The 25474-nt window shown below is 38.4% G+C and overlaps 1 protein-coding gene across 16 annotated transcripts in view; it reads left to right on the top strand.

Annotated features, from left to right (window-relative positions):
* Positions 1-25474, top strand: part of camta1a (calmodulin binding transcription activator 1a) — a 407198-nt gene that overhangs the window by 60558 nt on the left and 321166 nt on the right. For 2 of the 16 annotated variants that reach the window (XM_058410183.1, XM_058410184.1), the window contains exon 3: positions 10889-10966. The exons of 13 other annotated variants lie outside the window; for them this stretch is intronic. The gene's annotated coding sequence lies outside the window, so the exon portion shown is untranslated. Of the gene's footprint in view, positions 1-10888; positions 10967-16089; positions 16262-25474 lie in introns of those variants that run through there. One more of the 16 variants, XM_058410185.1, reaches the window with a different exon arrangement.

Raw genomic sequence — 25474 nt, forward strand, 5'->3', positions numbered from 1 at the left:
TAGTCATTTTATTTTCCCCTTAAATACTTAACAAAAGCTTTTTAGAAGATGGCTTTCCTGTAACAAGGATAGACAGGAAGTGTACGACGAATCCGGTAAATCAAATGGCCATGTCTGCGGTCAGAGCACAGGCACATAGCAGGATAATCAGAAAATAATTTAAAAAAATAAAGCTCAGAAATTAACAAGAAAGGCGAAGCATGGTAAGACTTCGCGATGGAACCGTGACACAGCGACCCAGGGTGTAAACAGACACAGAACATGTGTACACCACCAGCTAACACAACCAGTAAGAGGACTAAAGGATTAAAACAAACAAACAATAGCAAATAGCTAGCGTAAAGTGTTGGGAAGTCAGATCTCGAGAGGAAGTTTGTAACATGCGTGTCTTGCTAGCAATTTATTATCAAAGTTTATGCAAACCTAAATATCATTCAAAAATTACAATAAGACATTTTTTTTGCCATATTGCCAGCCCATACTGGGAGACAACACCTGCGTCTGCTCATTATCAGCATCACAGCGCTAAAGTTTGTGACAGATCCAAAGAACAGGAAGTTAGTTTAGTATTTTCTTTCAAGAAAATACATTAAAAAGCAGAATCAGCTCCGAAAAAGGTAATGTGCTATTTTTTTCCCCTACTTTTCATTAGCGAATGTACATTGGACATGGTGTAGCTGTCAGATTTGAACATCTGTGAACACAAGCTTTGATAGAAAATAAAGCAATATTTGCTGATGCTTTTGTCCATCTAAAACCAATCCAACTCATTGCGTTTGTTTTCAATTTCCCCCCGTGTTCCCTCATAATGGATATGGAAATCTCACTGATTGTAAAATTACTCTCTAAACCTAATAGAATCATTCCAATGACCACAATCAGACAAGCCCTGACAAGACCGCTTTAGTAAATACACTTTTGCAGAAAAACGCTGGAAGTCAATGAGATCCCGTGCATCTGTTCTGCACAGCGTTATTACAGAAGGCCGTTATTACAGTACGGAACTCGGTGCCAGTGATGAAAGTGTTGCAAGCTGAGTATTTAAAGCCCACAGAGTAGCAGAAAGCACATATATCTTGAGGTCTTATGAGGTCTTCCATGACGCTCATCTGCTTATATTCCCTTTCGCCCGTTTTCAGCGCCGGGGCAAAAACACTATAAATGACGACGTCTGTGAAGGATGGTTTCGCTCCACATATACACTCTGATGGTGTATTGATTCTCAGTACAATGCTTAAATTGCCTGTCTGCCTCCCAGCTCCAAACACACATGTGACAGCTCCAATATAGGCTAAGGACTGTGCCGAGCGCCCTGGCTCATCCCCTCCAGCGCCACGCCTGTATGAGGCTGTAAACGGCGAGCAAGACCACAGAGACAAAGCAAAGAGGGGAAAAAATGTGCCGCTTCTGGCTGTGGGCATGTGTGTGGTTTATGCATAGCAATCTGGCAAGCTGTTAAAAAAAGATCCATTTTAGTGATAAAAGCCAGGGAGAAGGTAAAAAAAAGAACATTATAAACATTTTAACTTGTTAAGTAAAGCCTTCGGGCTTCTTTTTTGATTGAAAGTGAAGGAAAACAGCATTTGTATGAGACAGTATGCTGGGTATTAATCTGAGAATAGTCAAACATGCTTTCATTTGACAGTACACAGCCAATCTGTGTGAAATATAAAACCATTGTTTTGAAAAGGAAAACCTTATAAGAGACTGCCTGCAGTATTTATTACATTTTTTTATTATGGGAACTGGCTGCTTTATAGAGTCAAACCATCACTGTTATAGGCCAACAGAACAAATTAACAGCGCATCGGGTCAAATTTTGGACTTTAGTGGTTTCCGAAAAAAAGCAAAAACCCCGGAAGAGTTTGTTTACCTCTCCACCCTACTTGCTATCTATGCTCATGTGTATGAAACCACTCATTCCGGGGATCTGTAATGGCTGACAGAGTTTACTTCTCCACCCTACATGCTATCTATGCTCACGTGTATGAAACCACTCATCCCGGGGATCTGTAATGGCTGACAGAGTTTACTTCTCCACCCTACCTGCTATCTATGCTCACGTGTATGAAACCACTCATTCCGGGGATCTGTAATAGCTGACAGAGTTTACTTCTCCACCCTACATGCTATCTATGCTCACGTGTATGAAACCACTCATCCCGGGGATCTGTAATGGCCGACAGAGTTCGTCTCAGATCCATCGTCCGTGACCGGGTATCTATAAACACACAAAATACTGACACACCAAACAACCTGCTGGTTATTTGTTCAAGGCTGGTGGAGCTGGTTTCGAACCGTATTAAGAAAGAAATATCGGATGACAGTCTGTGGTGTTATATGAAAAATAACAGTTTATCATCTTGAAGTGTATTATTTTCATAGTCTGAAGTGTGTTATTCCTTCTCAGCAGTTTGCTGACCATTCCAGTTTTTTTAAAAATTTATTATCAGACGTCACATTGAGCTTTTTAGTAGAGATGGTACGATAACACTTTTTTTCTTTTTCAATACCGAATATCGAAACCTTCCGCGTTATCTGCTAACGATATCGAAGCTTTAAAATCGTAAACCCTTTCACATAAAAATAGCTTACATTGTAATAGAATTGTCTCGAATCTCCACTTTTTTTCCATTTACGTAGCCATATGCTTTTGTTTTGATTTATGTCTTTTTTCCTCCCCTTTTGTCATTGCTTGCTTCCTGCATGTGTCCGTATCACCTATACCTGCCCTGTGATTAGTTCCCCTATTAAAATTTCCATGTATGTCCTTGCAAAGCAATCGTTCAGTTCGTTTGGGTCTGTGACGTTACTGATGTTAATCTCGCCTGTTAGATACATTTTCTGGTTTTTGACTGCATGTTTCAGCTTTCCTTATAACTTTTTGTGACTAATCGACTGACCTGAGCTTGCTCTGACCCAGCTTTTTGCTCAGAATATTTTTGGATAATCTGCTGGAACTGTACCTAATATTCTGCCCTGTTCCTAACAAACTGACATCCACAATAATGAACAGAAATAGAGTCAAAGCAATCCTAACCAAAGCAAAATACAGTAAAAAATCTGGGTATGGGCTCAATGCCAACTTTACTCATGCATTTAGTGTAAAGACATACATCAGATAAGTTCCATCCTGTTATTACAGATGTTTTATCATCTATAAACACCTCACCAGCCTAGATTTTTCCTCTCCCTTGACGTTAATGAGACAAAAAAGACAACTTGACATGCAACCTCTCTGTCATAGTGGAGAACTGTTCTCTGAGCTCTGATCCTGGAGACTCCTTCGATAGATGTTACATAACACACTTACATTTTCACTTCATCTGTCAAGTCCATGTGTGTATGAACGGTTCCTATGGGAGCAATAAAATAGTAGAAGGAGCCCTTAATAGAACACTATCATGTTATAGTAGGAGTTACTGTCAGAGCTGTACACCATCTGAGAATGAAACACTGCTATGGGCTAAATAAGGAATAAATTCACTGAAGAGAAATAAAATGTTAGGAATAACATGATTATTTATATATATATTTTGAAACTTATATGTCGTCCAAACAACTTTCTATGTTTCTAATTAGCTCTAAATAGGTTTACAGTTTTGGCCGTGTTTCCACGAGCATGAAATTTTGGGATTTCCCAAACCGCCAATACTACAGAGAGCAGACCAGCTGTGATGATCAGCACCGGGAAGTTTGCTCAATTAAATGCGTACACTTATTCGACCTTAAAATCCTCGTGAGTCATGTCGTGTTGTTGTGTGAGCCTGCAAGTTGGAAGCGTCTCCAGCATGGCTTCAGTAATCGGAATGACGAGTAACATGCGGGAAAAGCTGCATGACTTGTGATAATCAAACAGCATTTTATTCTGGTTTTTCTTCTTTCTTTTTTTTGAAACCATTTTTGTAAAGCCGTTTGAAGTATTTAGGATTTATGATTCTAGAATACATAATATGCATGGGCTTAAATAGATGTGCTGACAAACTGCTAGGGAAACAGTAGCGTTTAAAGGATTAAACATTATTTTGTTTTTCATGTCAGAATATATATATATTTTTTTTCTATCTGAGTTTGTCATTTTCAGCCAAACAAAATATCACGATACGGGGGGTATCTCAGAAAAGAGTATTGTGACATCATTGATCACAATATTGATACCGCCTGGTCATATTGCACAGCTCTAGAGACCCTTCTAAATTTTTTCGAGATGAAGAGTAACAGCGTGTGGGATTTAGCAGCATGGTGTATTCAATTTCGCTGTAGCGATATGATAGATGAACGGTGATCAATTCCGAGACATTAAAAAGGGAGAGAAGGATGGATGGCTTGTTTTAGAGGAGCGAAAGAGAGTCTGCTTTTTTTTATTCGGTATTAGATGAAAGCAGGTATCTGCATGCTGCTCTTCTACGATAAGCGTTTGCTGGGAATGTAAAAGCGCTCTTAAATAGCTTTCAGGTGAGACGTTCTTCTCGGTTCGAACCTTAAATTTAGCATCCTGACCTTAAATGCCACATAATAACCATGCCACTTTGTGGTCTAAATATCACGGATAAAAACCTGTCCTATAGGCGACGTTTGCAGATACCGTAAGCTAAATGGCGCTTTTAAGGACAATAACGTAATGGCTCTCGTGTCATTGAGTGGAAGGTTGCGTCGTCGGGTATCTGTGAAGATAGGGGCTCTAACGTTTCTGTTTGCCTCTCGAGCTTTGACCTTCACTAAACTCATTCTCCTCAATTTGCTCTCCTATTACAGCACTTACAATGTTCTGCAATGCCCACTTCCTCAGAGCCCATCTCTGCTGCTCATTTTCCTCGCCCTGATTGAAAGTGAGTGCAGAGAAGTGCGTTTCATTTTATCAGAATCAGCCCCACCAAAAAATAAATAAATAAATAAATAAAAATACGCTGGTGAATCTCTAGAGACCAATGCAACAGATATTAGAGTGTGCTTGCTGAAGTTAGAAAATCAGAGGTGCTTCTCAAGGATCTCCGGTTAAGGCACCGGCACAGACAATAGATATCACACGATTGACTTTAGTGACCGTCTACATTAAACAACAAGGGAAATATTTCAGGAAAACAAAGAAGACAGGGAATAACTGATGTGCTTTCTAGCCCAAGGCGTGGTTCTACTCCCAGAATACCTAGCCAAGAATTCCACATGGGGCTGGCACGTAGCAAATAGTCTTTTGATTTTGAGTTTGAATGGCTGGTCAGATGGTTGCGACTCATATGTCACTGTCTCAGGAAGAAATATTTGGGCGTACAAACAAGAGAATGGAACTGACGAATGTCTTCAGCGAGTATCGATCAGCTCTTTAGCGAATCCCTACAGAACGGGTAATTGTGTCTCTGTATTCTCTTGTTTTAACAAACTACATTCTGTCTGAAGGGTAAAATAGCACATAGGAGTCCTGGCAGATTTCAGATGAATGCCTATGTGCAGAGAGTCCATTAATTCAGTAACCCAGGCTTTATTGGAAAAAGCGGGTTTAAAAGCAGCCTCCGTGTTTGAGCCGACCACATAATTATACATAACCGTAAATGTTTTGATGACTCGTGTCTCATCAGAAAATTTGCATGTCTCCCTGAAGTGTAATTTGTCTTTGACGAATTAGCGACGCCTCACTATTTTATCTCCCGAATCTGGTTTCCTGATCATAGAAAGAATTTCAGGTGTTATTTGAGCAAAAAATATAACCAAGTGTCGTATCAGTAAAGGGGGAAGATCAATAAGAAAATCTCCATAACTGTGCTAAGTAGAGAGCTGCATGGGAATACGTGCTCCAAGAATAATCACAGGTATGAGTATGAAATTAAGAATATTCCCATGCCGACACTGTGAACTGAAATATTCTACTGGAAACGGGGAAAATGTATTTTAAAGTATCATGAAATGGCAATGAGAGGATTCATCATTCGTTTTTAACAGCAGAAACTTCTGTGAATTCTAAGTCTAAGGTTTAGAGGGTAAGCTCTATCTGTTTGTTGTCACTCCAACACCGTTTGATGGTGTGTTAGCAAAACACTACAGCACCATGCTGAGGAAAATCAGCCCCAAATCCAATAAGCCTCATCCTTATCCATCCATCAAGTCATAGTTTTGTTTTACAGTCTGGCAAATCAGGGTTAAAATTAGGCAGACTTTACTTATTCCAAATGACTCGCCAACTCACTTCAACAATGATGGAGATGTTTAAGGCGGACCAGCAATCGCTCACTTGTCACGGAAGCAATCATGCGGCGTTTGAGTGAAACGGTGAGAAAAGTGTTGTTTGGAAATAATTCACTTCAACCAAATTTGGCAGCGTGACGGTTTTTATGATGTAAGACTCTTCTGGGAGATTCTGGAAACAAAATTTGTCCAAAAATATTTTTTAAAAAGTGCATTTACGCATATTAATAGTGGAAAAAGGAAATACAATAATCAACCGTTTATCGCGGGGGTTACGGTCCAAAACCACCCGCGGTAAATGAAAATCCGTGATACACGGACGCCACCCCCAAATGCTTTTTTTTATTATTGTTTAAGCCGTAAATGACTCTCCCACACTCTTTAAACATGCACAGAAAGATGCTGGAGAATTCTGCATCCCTTTCCCCACACGCATGCTGCACGCATAGCCAGCAGCCAATCACAACCGTGATTAAATGAATGGGGCATTCCGATTGGCCAGACTCGTTCCTCCAGCCGTACTGTATTTTGATTTTCAGCATCCCCGCACCGCGCTTTCTTAAACAACGCTACATGTTCTTTGTCTCTTAAGTTAATACGCTGTACAGTATTTTATATATTATTAACATTTTACTTCATTAATGTTTATATTTTGCAATTAATAATTATATTTTTATTAATAAATTACTTTATTTCAACATCAAAACAATTCACTATAAGGTTTGCGGAAAAATCCGCAAAAAAATTAGTTATGTTCCAAATAAAAATCTGCGATATACCGGGTCCGCGATACAGAGGGGGATTACTGTATGACAAAATATCCACAAAACTTATAAATGAAAAAATGTTTTAAAATAATATTGGAAATAATTCACTTTAGCCAATAATTTATAAATAACAATGTTCTGTCTGGCAAAGATGTAATACATAAAACAGTGTCGTAGCTCAGAGGGCGGAGTCTGGTTTTTCAACCCCACCTTAAATTTTTTTTCCATTTCCACATAATCGTGGAAATATAATCGTGGAAATAAACCTATATACGTTTTATGAACATCGTTAAAGCACAGTGACTTTACAAAGCCACGTTATTCAATGTCACATAACGTTTTGTGCAGCAAGTGCGCGGTAATGATGTTCATAAAAGGTCAACGGTGTCAACAGAGTCGTTATATTTACGATTCCATATTTAACCACTCCGAAGCTGCAAATGACCGAATGAACGAGTGCTTTAGTTTGTGTAATCACATTTTATTCTCCAGCAGCTGGCAAAAAACAAGATTAACCAATCAGTCGCGATTGTGCATTTTTTCCCATTTCTGTTTGAAAGCCAGAGAGAGAGAGAGAGAGAGAGAGAGAGAGAGAGAGAGAGAGAGAGAGAGAGAGGAAGTCCAGGTTTTTCTGTCGGAGGAGAAAATTAAGTAGAGGTTAGAAAATTAAGTACAGGTTTTATAAGATAAATGTCATTTCTCTCCATTACAAGCATTTTATTTTAATTATTTTCAGTCGAAGTGTCATAAAGGTGTTTTATGGCAATGGTATTAATGTGTCATGTTTTCAGTATATCACTGCTCCTTCTGATGTGTATCCTCCACCCAGAGTACACAAGCACGTCACACTTCTTAATGAATTAGTGCAGAGCACATGGTGATTTTATTTAGCACGTTTACATTTCTGGCATTTGGCAGACGTCCTTACATTTTATCTAATTTTATACAACTGAGCAATTAGAGGTTAAGCGACTTGCTCAAGGGGACAGCAGTGACAGCTTGGTGGATCTGGGATTCAAACTCACAACCTTCAGATCAGTATTCCAACACCTTAACCACTAAGCTCTAAGCTACCACATTTAGTATACTCCCCCACCCCCCATCCCCCTTTCAGATTATTTCCTGGCTACACTACTGGCATGTAGGGAAGAAGTAAGGGATGATACAGAAATATACAGCTCTGGAAAAAACTAAGAGACCACTGCCCAATCTCCAGATTTGAACCTTATTGAAAACCTCTGGAATGTCATCAGGAGGAAGATGGATGGTCACAAACCATCAAGCAAAGCTGAGCTGTTTGCTCTTTTTTGCAATAAGAGTGGTATAAAGTTCCCCAACAGCAATGTTAAAAACTGGTGCAGAGCATGGAGCCAAAATGCATGCAAATCAGGGTTATTCCGCCAAATACTGACTTCTTAATGTTATTCAGCCAAAGCATTAACACAATTTATTTGCATTTTGTTTTATTTGAGTTATTAAAGCTCTGCAAATACTACATGATCTTGGGTTATTTTGATGTGTTGTCATTTCCTTTAAATATTTACTCTAAATAACAATAGTTATATTTTGAATTTAGGAGAAATATTGTCAGCAGTTCACAAAAAATGAACCAATACATGCACCTGGAAGAAAAAAACCATAAGAAACTGATTATTTTGCAGTGGTTTCTTATTTTTTTTTTCCAGAGCTGTATATACAAGATATCTGAATATCTGTAAAACATTTCAAAGAAGTGGCTAGAGACCTAAAAAACCAACATGCTGAATTTCACACTGAATTAAACCTGAAAACCAGGATCCAGCAACAATTAAAAAAAAAAAATGGCTTGGTAGCGTCAGATGGCAAAACACTGAAGGTCACTGAATATGTGTAAAAATTGTAAAAGTATGACAAAAGGACACAAAAGATTAAAAATAGAAAGCTGTGAAAGATGACAAAGCTCAGGCACAGAACGGCAGACTGAATGGGGAACAAAAAATCTTTAAATGTTCATAGTGTGTGTGTGTGTGTGTGTGTGTGTGTGTGTGAGCGTGTGTTTGCGAGCGATTGTGCTCTGTAATGGACTGGCAACCCATACAATGTGTCCCTGGGAAAGACTCCAGCCTCCCTGTGACCCTCTGTAGGATGTACAGAAATGAATATTAATATTTAGAGCAATATTCTGAGATGTGAAGCTCTGATAATTGTTATGTTAAATGTTATCACAATACAACAAAAAAGAGCATATTTAATCATCTGTTGCTGTCTTATAAAACAGTTTTTCATCATCTACACTTAAGATTTAGTCGTTTCACATCCCAAGATTTAGACTGCTATTCTATTATTAGGAAATGTTTAGCTCTTTATTTCGTGGAATTGTTTACTCTGCATTCGTCCTGCACTGGTAGCTCACAAATTTCATATCCATTCCGGCTGTATGTAAGACGGTCATGTTCTTCTGCGCTACTTTTGTGTCCTAATATTGAGAAACTCATTGCTTAAGAAGAGTGTCGGCATGTCAGTAAGAAGCTTTTCTCTCATTGTTCAATTTTTAATCTAAAGTATCAATTAGATTCGACTCTGACTCACTGAGCGTGAATGAATCCCACAGTGATAATTAAATCGGTTGACAAAACATACGCGGAACGACAAAAAGATGGACATTGAATGCAGAATGATCCAGTTTTATTTGATAGTGACGCAGAGCGGCGCGTTCGTCTTTTTTCTTTATTGTCAAACGATTTCCCATACAGTCTTTTCCCGAGCTGTATCGTTGTAATTAAAAGAGGATTTGTCCTACACACTGGTCACATGTAATTATCTGTTCAGCCAATCATGTGGCACTAGTGCAGGGCATAAAATCATGCAGAGACAGGTCGAGAACTTCAGTTAATGGTCACATCAAACATCCGAATGAGGAAAAATGTGATCTCTGTGTCTTTGCCCCTGGCATGCTTGTTGGTGCCAGATGTTGGAGTATTTCAGAAACTGCTGATCTGCTGGGATTTTCACATTATTGGTGCAAAAAAAAAAAAAACACTCAGATAATTCTGATTGGGAATTTTTTTTAACTGTACCTGTTCAGGTTTTGGGAATCTGTGCCTCAAGTTCCAGTTCTTCAGGAGTGAATCCCATTATGTTGCCTCCAGTTTTGACCTGTTGAGTGTTCTGAGATGCTTTTCTTCACACCACGGTTGTAAAGAGTGATTATTTGAGTTGCCAAAGCTGACCCTGCTCACTGGATGTTTCCAAACCAGCGTCGAAAAATAATGTTCAAAAATGTCCTGGATGTTGATCTTTTCACGTTTCCTGGATCAGCCTGTCTTCATGTTTGCACATGAAAGGTGGTGGAAGCACACTGAAGCATCGTGTACTCATCAACAGGTACAAGAACCATTCCTTCAGGGGCTACTCACTGTTTATGTCCTGATAATTACTGGGACCATGAAATGGATACGAGAGAGACTTTCATTGCAATTTATGTGTATTAGTCGGTATCTATTGTGTATCGGAGTGCACATGGAACCAGGTATGTGCGGTTTTGTGTATGTGTGTGTGTATCTGTGTTACAGCTTTGCCCTGGCATGCTGTTTAATTCACCTAATCTTCTTGAGAGGTTTCAAATGTGCAGACCTGTAATTTATGGCCCTTGCCTCTGGTGAGGGATGATAAAAAGATGCTGTCTAATTTTGTGAACACTTCACTCACATAGTCACTATCTCCTCCCGGAGCATAAATTTATTAAAAGCAGAGTAGAGCGAGAGAAAGAGAGAGAGAAAGGACACGACAAGGTGTTTGTCATCTCACCTGAAGCCCTCGGAGGGATAAAGTAAGAACACACGGTGCATTTTAGAAACCTGAGGGGCCTTGGCTTTCGTCTGTAAACAGGAAACAGGACGTTCATTTGTAGAAAGTGTGAACTGAAGTCTATTGACCTCACCTCATTGCTCTATTTTTTTCCACAGACATCTATGCAGCCGCCATATTGGTTTTCCTGTTTATGTTGACCTTGACTTCTGACCCTGACCTCCTGCATACTCTTGGTAACCATTTCATTTTTTATTTGAGTTTTTTTTTTCTTTTCTTTTAAATTTCATCATTCTGTTATTAAAATCATCTTCCTTTTTGTTTCAGCTCTTTATCCTTCATTTACATCCGTAGATGCTAATTTTTTCGACTCCCCCATTCTTTAAGTTTAATTCCCAAGTTTGTACTTTTGAACTTGTTTTTATATTAACTCGTGTTGGATGCATGTGCAACACTCTTTTCCATTAAAAAAAAAATCTTGGAAAGTTGCAGAGAAATGGTTGTTGTATATTCATATAGTTGCTCATTCCCAGTGTTGACCATTTGACTTTTCATAAGACTGCAAGAAGGAGTAAACCTCACTTATGGTCCAGATTTTTAATCCAGAAGTATTGTCTCAGTGTATGGCTATTAAATGTGTCTATTTGCGTGATTTTTATATATATATATATATATATATATGTTTATATAATATATATAAATAATATATATATTTTATATATATATATATATATATATATATATATATATATATATATATATATATATATATATATATATATATATATACATATATATATTGCAGCAGATTTGACATTAGTGCATACGATATACATACTGTAGTTATTCCATTACAGGAAATAATATTTCTTTGAATAAAATTTCTTAGAAATAACATTGCTTTTTTTGCTTTACTTAAGCTATACCTTCGTACCTCCTTCCATTTGTAACATGAACATATTGGGAAAAGTAAAACAGGGGGGGGTGTTATATTGTAGCTTAATGGTTTAGGTGTTGGCCCTTGACCAGAGGGTTGTAAGGCCCTTAACCCTCAATTGTAAAAAATGAGATGAACTGTAAGTTGTTCTGGATAAGGACGTCTGCCAAAAATGTAAATCCATCCCTCTTCTACACCCGCTTTATTCCTAATTAGGGTCACAGGGATCTGATGGAGCCTATCCCAGCACACACTGGGCATTGGTACACCCTGGACAGGTTGTCAGTCCATCACAAGGCCACATGTAAACAGACAACCACACACACTCACTTCTATGGGCAATTTAGAATTACCAATCAACCTGGACTGTGGGAGGAAACCGGAGGACCCAGAATAAACCCACACATGCACAGGGAGAACATGGAAACTCCACACAGCCTGTTTGAACCTGGGATTCAAACCCAGGACCTTCTTGCTGTGAGGCAACAGTGTTAACCACTAAGCCACCATGCTGCCCAGAAATGTAAATATTGTAATGTAAATGTAATGAAATGTAAATATATAATAATACACTCTATAGCCAGAAGTTTGTGGACACCTGACCATCACACCCATATATGTTTATTTATATATGCATTCCCCTTTTTGCTGTTACAGTAACCTCCACTCTTCTAGGAAGGCTTTCTACTAGATCTTGGAGAATGACTGTAGGGATTTATAATCATTCCGCCACAAGACCATTATTGATGTCAGGACCTGATGGCAGATAGTCGGCATTCCAGCTCATGAAGGTGTTCAGCAGGGTAGAGGTCAGGGCTCTGTGAAGACCACTACTGTTCTTCCACTGCAAACCATGTCTACACAGCGGTCGCTTTGTGCACAGGGGCATTGTCATTGAAACAGGATAGAGAAATACATAGAGTATTTTTGACAGCAATTACATTTGGGTGTGATGGTCATGGTGTCCGCAAACCATTGACAATATAGTGTTCGAAAAAAATTCAGGATGTTGATGTTAATTGTTTTGTGTAAGAGTCATTTCTTTCGCTATGATGTAGTTGAGGTTTCAGTAGATAGAAAAAAATAAGCATGTTTTACTTTGCTAGTCTACTAAAAAACACCCTTTGATGTGTTAATCAGATATTTTATTATTAATAAACATAACATATTACATTATTAAATAAAACAAAACTCTTAATAAATAATATGATCTAAACAGTATTAATACACTGATCAATAAGTACTTTTAGGTATATTTTGTCTCTTTTGCATGGGGTTGTTCTTGCTGGAATGGCACGTGCCCTGGTCTTCACGCTGTGGTGGGTTCAGCGAGGGTGGAAAGTTCACAACATGCCTGAATCCATGAAAGACTCAGCAGGTGATTTTTATTACCTGCCTGCCTAGTTGTTTGTTAATGGATATGACCTTCAAAAAAAGCATGGGCATGTCATTTTATGGCTAGGAATACAATTGCTGCACACATGCAGAGAGAAAAAAAAATGAAATAGTCATGGAAAAGATATTTCAGCCGCTCTGAAGTGACACCTTTGATTGTAATGGCAGTGTTTGGTTTTGACACCCGAACACACACATATTCTAGGTGTATAACGTGGACAAATTTTCACTTTAAAGAGGCTTAAACTTCTAGTCATTGTCTCTTTCATCAGCTCGAGCTAGCATACAGGTCACTCTGTAGAGATTTCATTACGGAATGATATTCAGTTCCTAATCTACACGGGTCATTAATGCACAGGAACCAGCCTCGGATGAGGAATTACACTGGCAGTGGATCTTACACAGCACAGCCCTGACTCTGGCGTGGTGTGTTATGCTGACGGACAGTGGTGGGATTTAAATATTGTAACCTTAATGTTAGAAGTTCTATTTGCAGTTCATTTTTCATTATTCTGTATGGAGCCACAAAAACAAAAAAAGAAGAAAACCTCAAAATAATCCTCAAAAACAAAACAAAAAACCCTAAGGTCAAAATATGTCACAATATATCGTATATATATATATTATATATTATATTTTATATATATAAAATATAATATAAATATATAAATATATAAAAATGCTGTTATGTCATTTTTCAAAAGTATTTATATTTATTATTTATTTCTAATTATACTTATAATTCAATTTTTTTTTTTTATTCATTTCATCATGAAACATCATTCTTTTACCTGTTCATAGTTTCATTTAATAATGTCCAATATCTCCAATACATGTTATGATGTTCAGTCATAATAATCATCCCCTCAGCAACCTCTCTTTTTATTCCTCCTTCTTTCATTACCCAGAATTCAGACAGGTAAACTCCTTCCAAAAATGTTCAATAATCATCTTGTTACAGAAAACATCACTATATCTTAATTATTTTAGCTATCAACAATATGTTTTTATTTTGTTAAATATCAGTGATTATTATTAGTCTTTGATTATGTGGAATGGACACCATACACGTCCTTGTGAATTTCTGTTGCTATAGAAACGATAACTTATAAGATCAAGAACATGAATAGAAACCTGTGATCTGACTTGAAGCTGCTATTGTGCTGCTGTCAAGAGTACAGATACGTAATCAACAATTTCTGACCAATAGGATTTGAGAATTCACGTGTGCTGTGGTATAACTATGGTATTTGTAGTCATTTGTAGCCAATAGAAAAGGATGTACATGGCACTTTGAGTTATTTATTCCACTTTTTATTTCCTTGTTCAAACCGAGCATGTCACTCTCTTTTCCTCGTCTGCCAACATACATGCAGGAGGAAGTCTGTATGTCACCAGCTCCTACCACTCCAGTGAGTAGTAACAAGATTCGGTCATCCTGACTGACCTTAGGCCTGCTTCTCCTCCTGCTATGACTGTCTAACGTGACGAGCTCTGCCCAGCACCATACTCTCGCTGGCTGTTGCATGCTAGTCATGAGTGACCGGGGTCAAGCATGTCCTCGTTCTGTTTTAGCAGATCTGAGCTAAGCTGAGCCGACTTAACTCCAATCTGTTGCTCTGATCCACACATATTTACACACGTCTGGTCTATGTCACTCTCATTACCACAATCTATGCAGTTTGATTGGTCCTGCCGGCTCTCACAAGAAGTGGAGAGTGGAACCGTGTCTCGGTTAGACAATTCTCATCTGGAGTAGGAGGATTCCTGAGGCGTCATCCGCCGCCCTCTGCCCTTTAGTGAGATAATCTACAAACAAGTTGGCCTTTTGATTAATGTAGTGCTCTCAATCCGACTGCCTTCAGATGGAGTCCATCGCACATGGAATACCAAACAGAGAGCGTTCAATAATGAGCGGATGAAAAAAAAAAGTAAATCAAAGGAATCAATCTGTTTCTTTTTCGCCGAACTGAAGCTACTGAATCTCCTGGCTTTCTCCACACAAGACGGCTCCGACCGGCGGCCACTCCAAAGCCTAAAGATAGGGCACGTGCCGCACCCGAAGAGTTGCATTAAAAATAATGCCCTATATAAGATCCAATCTGCGTCATGAGGAGTGCCTTTTAAAATCTCATTTATTTCTGCTGCGCAAGTAACGCTGCCATGCAAAGGTCGTCAGCTTTGTTTTTGCACTCAGAGGAGAAACAGTCCCTGAATTGATTTGAGAAGAGCACTGACACAATATGTGGGTGGAAGAATGTGCACGGCGAAGAGGGAACAGGGGATGGAAGTAGAGATTATGTGCAGGCCCACAGAGGCTTGGAATACAAATGAACGCTGCAGGATGGGATTGTGGTTCAGAGGTCTGTGGTGCAGGTTGGGCACGCTGCTGTGCCATCCTGCCTCAGGGCCAAATAAGCTGAACAGACCGAAACTCAATTCTTACATGATGCTTTTTTTCTGTGCTTTAAAGCAAAAAAAAAAGAAAAGAAAAAGATGTACGGTAGTGAAGGATTGGTATATTTGTTAAACCAGCTCTTCTGGAACGCTGTAGAGAAAAAGCACTAGCTCCATTTAATAGAATCCATTAATTGGATAATTAACAGTTTGTGGAGTTTAATCTCAACTCCTCTGTAACGCGTCGCACATCCTGCGCATTGATCCTTTTCATGGAACGTGAACTGGTCAATAGATGTGATCGATGGCTTCACATAAGCATATCGCAAAAGTCCCCTTAACCACGTGAGCTATTTTTCCTTCTAACCTTCTTTATCATTTATGCCAGTTGTTTTTCTGAACGCCTCTTTCCTGATATCGAAGCGCAGACTGTCTTCCCCAGCCCAGACTGTTTTGTTATCACTAGTGTTAGATTTCAAGGTTTCATTAGATGTCACTCAATTAAAAGAACATTTTGGCTTGAAAACGTGGTTGCCATGGTTGCTGTGCTGGAGCTGCGTACCGCTCTTTACCCATAATACTCTAATGAAAAACCCTGCAGAGGGCCCAGTGAAAGTTTCATGACAAATTAGCGACAGGCACAGACTTCCCTCTCCGATGAAATTAATTAAAAAGACGTGCGTTAAGAAGGGAGGGAAAGGTGTCACAGAGGACTCTGTGTGATTTGAAGCCAGACAGCAAAAAAGGATTAATCCAGCTCACCTAATATGCACTAAGATGGCGCTCCCCGGGTAAAGAACAGGTAAGAACCAGTGAAGTGCATGTTAATTCAACGTTTTAGCCACACAGCATCCTCAGACTTGCATTCATTTAACAAACTATTTGCGGGATGTGATACAATTCATATACAAGGTGGTCGAAATTGAGAATCATTTTAAGGACCGGTTACATGGGACACTTTGGTGTACACAAATATACTAAAAAAAAACACATTATTGAAAGGATACCTACATATAGCCTTTATAACACTTTCATGACCAGAGCATAAATATTTTATAAAGCAATGCTGGAAAATTTATGAAAAGCTAATGTCAAAACTCCTGAGGTGACATTTGAGGTTTTCTGTGACTTTTCGTGAAAGCGAGAAAACGTGTAGAAGCTCGTTTGTGTCGTGTCTGAAAAACATATTACACGTATTCATATCAGAATGGGGACTTTTTTGTGTGTTACACAATAGCTTCTCTTTATTTTGCGACTTGTGTGAAGCCACAGTGTGAAATTGTGCTTTATTGCGAAAGCCCCTACCTGTGAACGAGCCATACCACACACAGACATGTGACCAATTCCCACTGAATTCCCAAAAATTCTACAGGTAGGTTATAGTCCCTTCTTTACACACTGTTGCTTGTTTTTGTGTTGTTGTGCTTTGATTACTCAGACCCTTGGAAAATTGAAAAGTTGCAATCAATTGTGTGATATCAAGTAATTGCAAGATTAAAAAGTCGCAACTGCGAAATATTAACTCACTCTTGAGAGACAGAAAGTCGCAGTTATGTGATATTAACTCAATTGCAATTGCAAGATAATAATATTTGCATAATGTATGCATGGTACTTTCTCATACATGCAAAAACGACGCTCCACAGAAGAGGAAAGATTGCTAAATTATCATTTCGGTTTGACCGAGCAAGATTTCTCGAATTATTTTACACAAGAAGAGACGAAACTTGAATAACACTAAGAGATTAAATTCAAGAGAGTGGGCAAGCCTTCGGTAGATTGCGAGTGTCTTGTGACTGTTTAGGCAATGTGACTTGTACTACAATGGGCTGACTGAGAATTCTGGGATATGGAATTTGTGGTTGTTTGCTGTGTTACTTGTGAGGATGCAGGAACAGACAAAAATATAACCGAGTACGTCATCCATAACGCTTTGAGACAGTTGTGGAATGTTTACCTAGTGCTTCTTAACAGTGTTATATCAGTGTTATGAGTGCAAATTTGATTACCACTTTAATTTGAGACCATATTTTCATTTGGCTGGCGTACCGTACAGGCTTCTAAATAACTGACGTCTGGTGAAGTTGGTGTACAGTCATTTGGTTGGCATATGGGCTTCCAGAATAAACGCAACTGTGGTGTTAAAATGGTGCTTTATTACCACTAGCACTTCAAGTTAAAGAACATTCAAATTCCAAGCTTATGTGAATGGAAGATACAGTAACTTCACATCCTGTAACGAAAGAAGACAGGAAAGAACCGCAGTGCACTGCTATAAAAGACAAAATCCATCAAAACTTCCATTATAAAGTTAAAAAATTCAGGCTGAACAAATTTCCCATATACAGCAATAAAACACTGCAACAATAGTGCACTGAAAACATGAAACCTTGGAGCAAAGAAAGGAAAAAATGGCTCTAATAAAAATTGCTAATTTGAATGACTGACAGCGATGTGGTTTATTCTGAAAAAAAAAAAACAGAATATAAAAAAATATAATTAAAAGCTAATTTTATTTGTCATATACCCGGTACATATATATATATATATATATATATATATATATATATATATATATATATATATATATATATATATATATATATATATAGTATAGCATGCAGTGAAATGCATTTGAAATTGAATACGAATAGAAAAGGAATTATAAAAATGAAAAATGGAAATTCTGGCCCTCACTTGAGGCTCTCGTCCAGGAAAAGTGACTTTTCTGGACTTGTTCTGGATGTTTTTGCTCCACACACTGCATATATGCATTAACCTTACACACATATTGCACACATATGTACTTTATTCATAAACAGTCATATTATATTCATGTCATCATGTAATATATTCATATCATCAGTCATCGTGTTGTATAACCTTGACCTTTGTAATTGATTCAAGTGAATGTTTGTCCTCAGATTAGTTCTCTTAAGTTGAAATGAAAGTCTGAACAGCTTAATCTACCTTATTTCCCCCACTTTTCATCTGTATATATATTATCTGATATCAGGTGAGAAATTCCTATGTTTCGTTTGCTGCTCTCGTGTTGTTGTACTTTTTTTATAGCTTGTGCTGCTTTGCTAAATGGCACACTGTTGGCACATTGACCTATGGATTGATGGATGGTTTGGGATCTCCCGTAGCACAAGGGGCACATTGCAGATGAGCAGAAGCGGGCTTTTCAGGTCACGGTTGGTGTCGGGCTCGAGCAGATATGAGAACGCGTCATCGTTGGGGAGAAGGCTGTGAAAACATCAGGCTCATACTCCGTGGCATGCCGTACTCTGCTGCCACTTTTGAGTGTCACATTCACACTACATGCACACTTATATGGATAATATGGAGATGATAAATGACCAAGCCATCGTGGCCTTGTAAACTTGCATGGGAAACTGTTTGTGTGGCAAGAGATGGGGGATTACTGGAAGGATGCCACTGCCTTGCTAAAGTAGAGCAGGCTCTCCTAGGCCTCAGGATCTCTCTCTGGCTGAAACACAGTCATTACACGCTGTGTCTAATCAGAACTGTGTCTGATTTATGATTTCCTGGTGTAGAATGTGCTGGCAGTGTAAGATATAGTATGTAGACAGGTTCTAAATACACAGTGGAATGGTGAAGGAGTTGAGCCTCATCTGCATGAACACAATACTGCTGAGGCATCTCAGAAGAAGATGGAAATGAAATGGAATAATCTGCTTGACCAGCGTTAAGCCCGTCTCTCCTGTGGCACAATATTGATTTTGCTTTGGCTCTGACTTTCTCAGCAAGGATTTCTGAAGTACCACATTTTGATTATTATTGAAGAGAAGCAGTGTTATTTCTAAGGTGCTAAATTTCATATTCATTTTTCGGCGTTTTTGTCTTAATCTGTAAAAGTACTTCTAACAATTGTATTAGATCTGGAACTTAGATGAAAAACTGACTTAATTGCTGCTCCAATGTATCCTCTCCTTACCCGGCATATTACTTCCATTTTATAATAATGGGTTTAATCCCTCTCCTGGGAATAGAGAAAGTTTCAAATATGGTTATAACCAAACCCCTAGACTTTTTGCCTGTTTTTTTCTGTTCTAACACGATCTTTAACAAACTCTGGGGAACAGGCTGAGTTGTCCTGAAGTCTCGTGGCACTTTAAATGCACTCAGAAATGTCAAACAAATTTAGGGGTTTTACAGCAAAGGGGGTAAATAGTTACACATATTGAGTAGTTACAAAATCAAAATAATCTGTAAAAAATGTGGGAATTGTTGAACGGGGGATATATACTTATGCCAATGTATTTTTCATAGGATATACAGATGACATTTGCAGGGATATGACCCTCCATGAGGAAGAGAAACTATATACTTTTCTTATAAATGAAAACGATAGAGTTTTCTGGCAGGATGCTTGGATATAGATGTACACAGTGTATGTAGTGACTAGGAGATAGATATGGGCCTTGATCCTAGAGAATTGAATGTCAGTTTAAAGGAAGCGTATAGGACAAAGAATACACCAAATTTTCAAAGATGAAGGATAGATGTGTTCTCTTGCTGTGTCTAAACATCCAAGCCTGACCTTTATTGTGACAGGAATTTTGAACAGTTTGATGTTTGTCTTTTGATAAGACTGGAAACACAAGGCAGACATTTTTTTAAAAGGATTCTAGAGTTTGTGTCTTATTTTATTTAGTTAAAATACTGATCCCATTTAAAATATAAATATATGTATATATATATATATATATATTCAATACATATGCATGCAAATTTCAGCCCTGGACTGATTCTGAAATCATCATACTGGATGAATTGACCGTAAATCAGTGTTTCATATGTTCAAGCATGACATGACATTTGTTATTCCCACCTTACAACACATAGAGCCCATCACTTTGTTCTAAAAAAAGTAATGAGATCAGATTCTTGTACTGATGTAGGAATGGATGTACAGTACTAATGTCACCATAAGCAGCAGCCAACCTTCATAACTAGCCAATCAACTCGAACTCAACTTTTAATATACACAAGATACGGTTTATTGTGTGTTAGCTGCAGGGCCGTATCTATAAAACCCACGCAATGTGACCACACCTAAAGCACCCTAATCCTTTACATACCGTATTTAAAGGCAGCACTCAAGCATATACATTACAAATACTAGTACAGGCTTTAGCTTGACCTCAGACTGTTTTGTGTTACGTTTGTCATGATTGTGAATATTTGTATTTTACATAAACTGCAAATCCTAAAAATATCCAAAATGTCTCCTTGTTGGCCGATTTGTGCACAGTAAATTCTGTATTATTAGAATCCATTAGATTATTAGAAGCCATTGTGCTATGCCCTATGTAGCACACAAATCTAGTGAGCAGGATTTGGTGTTTGGCCAACTTTCATTGACCAGACAATCTTTGTTACCATAGAAACAGCAGTAAATAGGTTTGGAGTGTTTTTGTGTTCTTGGAGTGAAAGCAACAAACAAGCAAAAGACAAATTAATCATTTTTTTCCAGTAATTTCACATTTGTGTTGAAAGTAACATGATATATGCTTAGTGTTATCCAAATTGTCACAAAAGAAAAGCATTCTGGATTGATAGCTGCCCTATGATGGGGAGACCTAACTGGTAGATAAATCACGCCTCTTTACCATCTCACTAAAACGCAATTAGTTTAATTCCTGACTCCTATGTTTGCTGTAAGCTAGTCACAAAAGCTAGCTACAGGTACGGAAGCTGTGCATCAGTTGCCTCAGTTTTGACTGTATATGAAGATTGTTATGTCTGTTCGTGATTGTTGTGTCTGTCGTAACTGATGTTTGTATACTGTCAGTTGGAGTGACTGGTTTGTTCCACAAAGAAGATTTGATCGAAGTCTGGTCCCAAGAACAGAAATACGGATGTCCCGAGATTTAGTGCTGCCTTCAATTTTGTGTTCAATAAGAACTATAAGTGGAATATTGGGGCAGTGCATATGTGAATACCATGCGAAAGCTTCCTGCTGATGAATACAATACGCTGCTTGTGTAATTTTTGTTTTCACAGCACTTATAGTGCAGGTTACATCACTTTCTGCTGGCTTCCTTGGCTCAGGTTCAGGATAGTTCTGTAGTTTGTTTTAGCCATGGCACAGGCTATTCCCGTCAGGCATATTTTATGTAAAGCAGACAAGTATTATTGCATTTCGAATTAATTTCAAATGTCAGTTAGTGGTTGCGATGTGGGTCTTGTAGAAAGTCACATTTCCATAATATATACTTGCATTACACATCGTGTGTGGAGACTGATCTCCCAGCATGAATTTTTGACATGATTTCTTCTCCCCTTCATCTTTGTTCCATCCGTCTCCTCGCTCTTATTCAAACCAGCTAAATAATGGAGCTCTTGAATATGTGATGATGTTTGAGAGACGTGTGCCGCTTTGCCACCTGTCTGTGCACGGTGTGGTTCACGCAGAGTGGAGAGCGAAATAAATGGCACGGGAGAATGAACACTGCAGGTAAAAAAAGCAGGAGGGAGAGGAGCAGCGAGCAATTCCACACACTGCTGTTGGGTCAATATAAAACCTCATTACAGGAGTGTCATAGAAAATTTGTGCACTTTCTGCTCCATCTAGCAGCAATTTTGCTGGATAAGCACCACTCTCATTTGCTCGTTTTAAGCATTTCGTTAAAGAAACCCTCACAAACAGGAACCCATCACTTTCAGCCTCCGGGTCCTCGCAGAGGGAAAACCCCCTCCAGCAGTCTTGAACGCACTTTTGCATGTCTGTGTCAGAGACGGGGAGTACGTGTGAATGCAACAGAGACCGGGCATTTCCCACCAGCCGAGCTTTGACACCCACTGTTAACCCCATAATTAATCCCCTAATGACCTAGTTAGTATGCTGCTGTGCAAGTCTCTTTGTATATGTCAGGATTCTTACTTTAGCCTTAGCACACATGGCTCTTTAAAGGACATTTCTCGACCATTTTCCTCTCTGAATATGGTGTTCTGAGAAGTAAGAAACGCAGTTAGAAAGAAACGGCTTAATGAAGTAGAAGACTAAGCTAAGTGTTACTATGTTCCTCCAAAGAGATTGCAGGTCTGGGTCTTTCTCCTGAATTACTGCTCCATCCTGGTACGCAACGGCGATTCGAGAACATTGGCAGGTTCTACGCCCGGGTTGCCAAGTTTTGTTTTGGGCATGAGACGCACTTTTTTAGTACTTATGGGCTCATGCCAAATCTTGAAATACAGCAAAAATAGTTTCTTAGAAAAACAAACTTCTGAGTCATTTTAGTCATAACTGAGATTTATTAGAGAGATTGTTTGATGGCTAACTGACTTTGACAGCGCTAATTCCGTCCTTGCTTCCTAAAGAAACATTACAGCCAGATATTATAGAATGGAAGATGAATCAGGGACCGTTTTTTGATCAATCAAGTTGTCATTTTTACAGATTTTTTGTTAGCAGATGCAGTAAGGGGTTTGGTAGAAAGTGTAATGTAAGCAGTAGCTAATTCAGCTCTAGGAAAGGAAATCGTGAAGGATTGACAAGCAATAAGTCAAAAATGTTTTGTTTAATCTGATTCACAGCACCACGTTTTGATTTTGTAACCAACTTTAACCTGCCAAAATTAGTGCCACAAATCAGAGATTAAATAAACCTCACATGCATAACCATACCTTTTGTTACCATAGCGACAATGTCAATCGGTCCAAAACAATCATATTAATTATTAACTATCATCAGTCTCATCTGCATAGCATTCAAAATGAGGCATAGATTCCACTTTAGATTTATTTATACACCAATCACTTGCCTTCAAATCACATCATAAAAGTTTTAGCTAAACTTACTAAACTTTACATGACCTACGAGTCTGATGCCGAAAACGTCTAATACAGATGTAACCTGTGCCAGCCAGCTAGTCTATTTCATCTTACATTTTGAGTGATCCTAAGCCATCCTTTTTGTTTTTTACGCTAACCTTTTATTTTCAAAGAAATCACAGAACACTTTAGCCTTTAAAATAAAAAAAAAACCCTACTTTGCACTTTGCAACTTAGATCCATTCTCGTTCGCACGTAAACAATGTTTAAGGTAATAAAAGTAGAAAGTAAAACTAAAAAATAAAAGTAAAAGTAAAAAAAAATCTGTTGGATGGGACAAGTGACTTCCAGGCATGTTTTGAACTCACCCTAAAACACATCTTTTTTTTTTATATATATATCTCTCTTCTGGAGAGTGATCTAAGTAAGTAGATTGGTTAAAACTGCGAGAAACACCAAGCCAGCAGTTTTCCTGTGTTCTTTCTGGAAACAAAGACAGTTTAATGTGTCAGTAAAATCTCCAGATACGATTGAACATGACAAGCGTTCCTGCATGACAGAACATAGAACTCGTCAGTCCCAATGATGATACGCTAATATGACATGTGAATTACAGGAGAGGATATTAAATCCTTCCACCAGCAGTAAGCAGGAAAATGAACTACCAAAATTACAGATCGAGCCTCTCAGGAAAATGGAGATCAGGTGAGGATCTTCAGTGCTGTCCTTCAGATTTCCCCGAGGACAGCTTTAGTGCTTTTTGGCAAAAGATGGTGTTGTTCACTAAAAAAAGGTTCATCTTCAATCCTCAGGCAGTTTCCAGCAACCAGAAAATAGCAGCAAGCAGCAAGTGGGAGTCAACTGGAAACGTTCAAAACACAATTATTTCAAAAGGCAGCTTACTATATGCTGACTAAAAAAATTATAGAAACTTTTATGACTCTAGTAATCGCCGCCAAGCTTTTGTAGTTAGCTTTAGGAGCTACGAGGAGGACGGAATACGCGGAAGCGAGAATACCTACAGAACAGGAAAATTGTACCCTTGGATTTGGTGGCCACAGCATTGCTAGGCTTCTCATTAGCATGAAGTTCATTGTACATTGGCCAAGTTGTGTCACTAATGGTCACTTGAATATCACTAGATGATGATACATAATTATACAAAAATAATACAGCTGTATTTGACAGTATTGCTACAGCTTACAGGTTAAATCAGCCCACATCTCTTTCTTTTTTTAATAGTTGCCTGGTGGACAAATAGGTTTAACAACCAGAGGAGAAAAAAAAACATATTGACTTCCAGAGCTTTCATTTAGTAAATAGTTTTTATATGGTATATAGTTATGCAGAAATTGATTTTAATCCTCACACTGCTGTGCTACACAGTCGAAGTGTGGGTTGATGGTAGAAGGTTTTTTTACTAATTAGTATGCAAGGAGCCCTCGTGATCTTTTCAGAGTCAAGAACATGAACATGAGCAAAATAATCTAATATGAGCAAAAGAAGAAGAAAAAACACTTATTAGTTGGAACATGGAAGACCTCGGTGTTGACACACAAAGGCAAATCATCAGGCAGAATTTTAGTTAATAAAAAGAGAAAAAAAAACACAACACACTGACATACACAGGTATATAGAGACGTGGACCAAAGGAGGAAGGGAGGTCAGTAACTGAAGGTAATATAAATGTCCGTCTTGGTGATGCACAGAGAAAAACAAAGGCAAGACTTTGTGCAATGTGAAAGAATTTGTGGCTTGTTGTCTACACGAGAGCCCTTAATGAACCACAGCTGATTAATAGCACAGTGTCCGGTAGTGAAATAACGGTCAGACCTTCTCCGAGTGAAGGTTTGTGTTTCAGGTGTAGTTTGATGAGGCTCTGGATATGACTTTTGTCAAATCAGTTCCCGGGAAACTAAATTATGGAACTGAGCAGCACTTTGGAATTTTTTCTTACCCAGCTAATAAAGTCATCGCTGTAGATCTTTCAACAAGGGTTACAAGAAGTCTTCTAACTAAACCAGAACCCCCTACCTCACTCCTAAAAGTTTGAAACCCATCCTTACGTAAGATGTGTGTATTATTCTTCGCCTATTACCTGTTCAGAATTGATTCCTGGGGGTCGATTTTAATGAGGGTAGCTGAGTGTGTAAGATCTCAGAGCGGTGTGATAATTGGAGATCTCCTTAAAGCAGCAGTGCTTGATTACAGT

Source organism: Hemibagrus wyckioides, linkage group LG15, assembly GCF_019097595.1.
Source record: "Hemibagrus wyckioides isolate EC202008001 linkage group LG15, SWU_Hwy_1.0, whole genome shotgun sequence".
Classification (NCBI taxonomy): Eukaryota; Metazoa; Chordata; class Actinopteri; order Siluriformes; family Bagridae; genus Hemibagrus; species Hemibagrus wyckioides.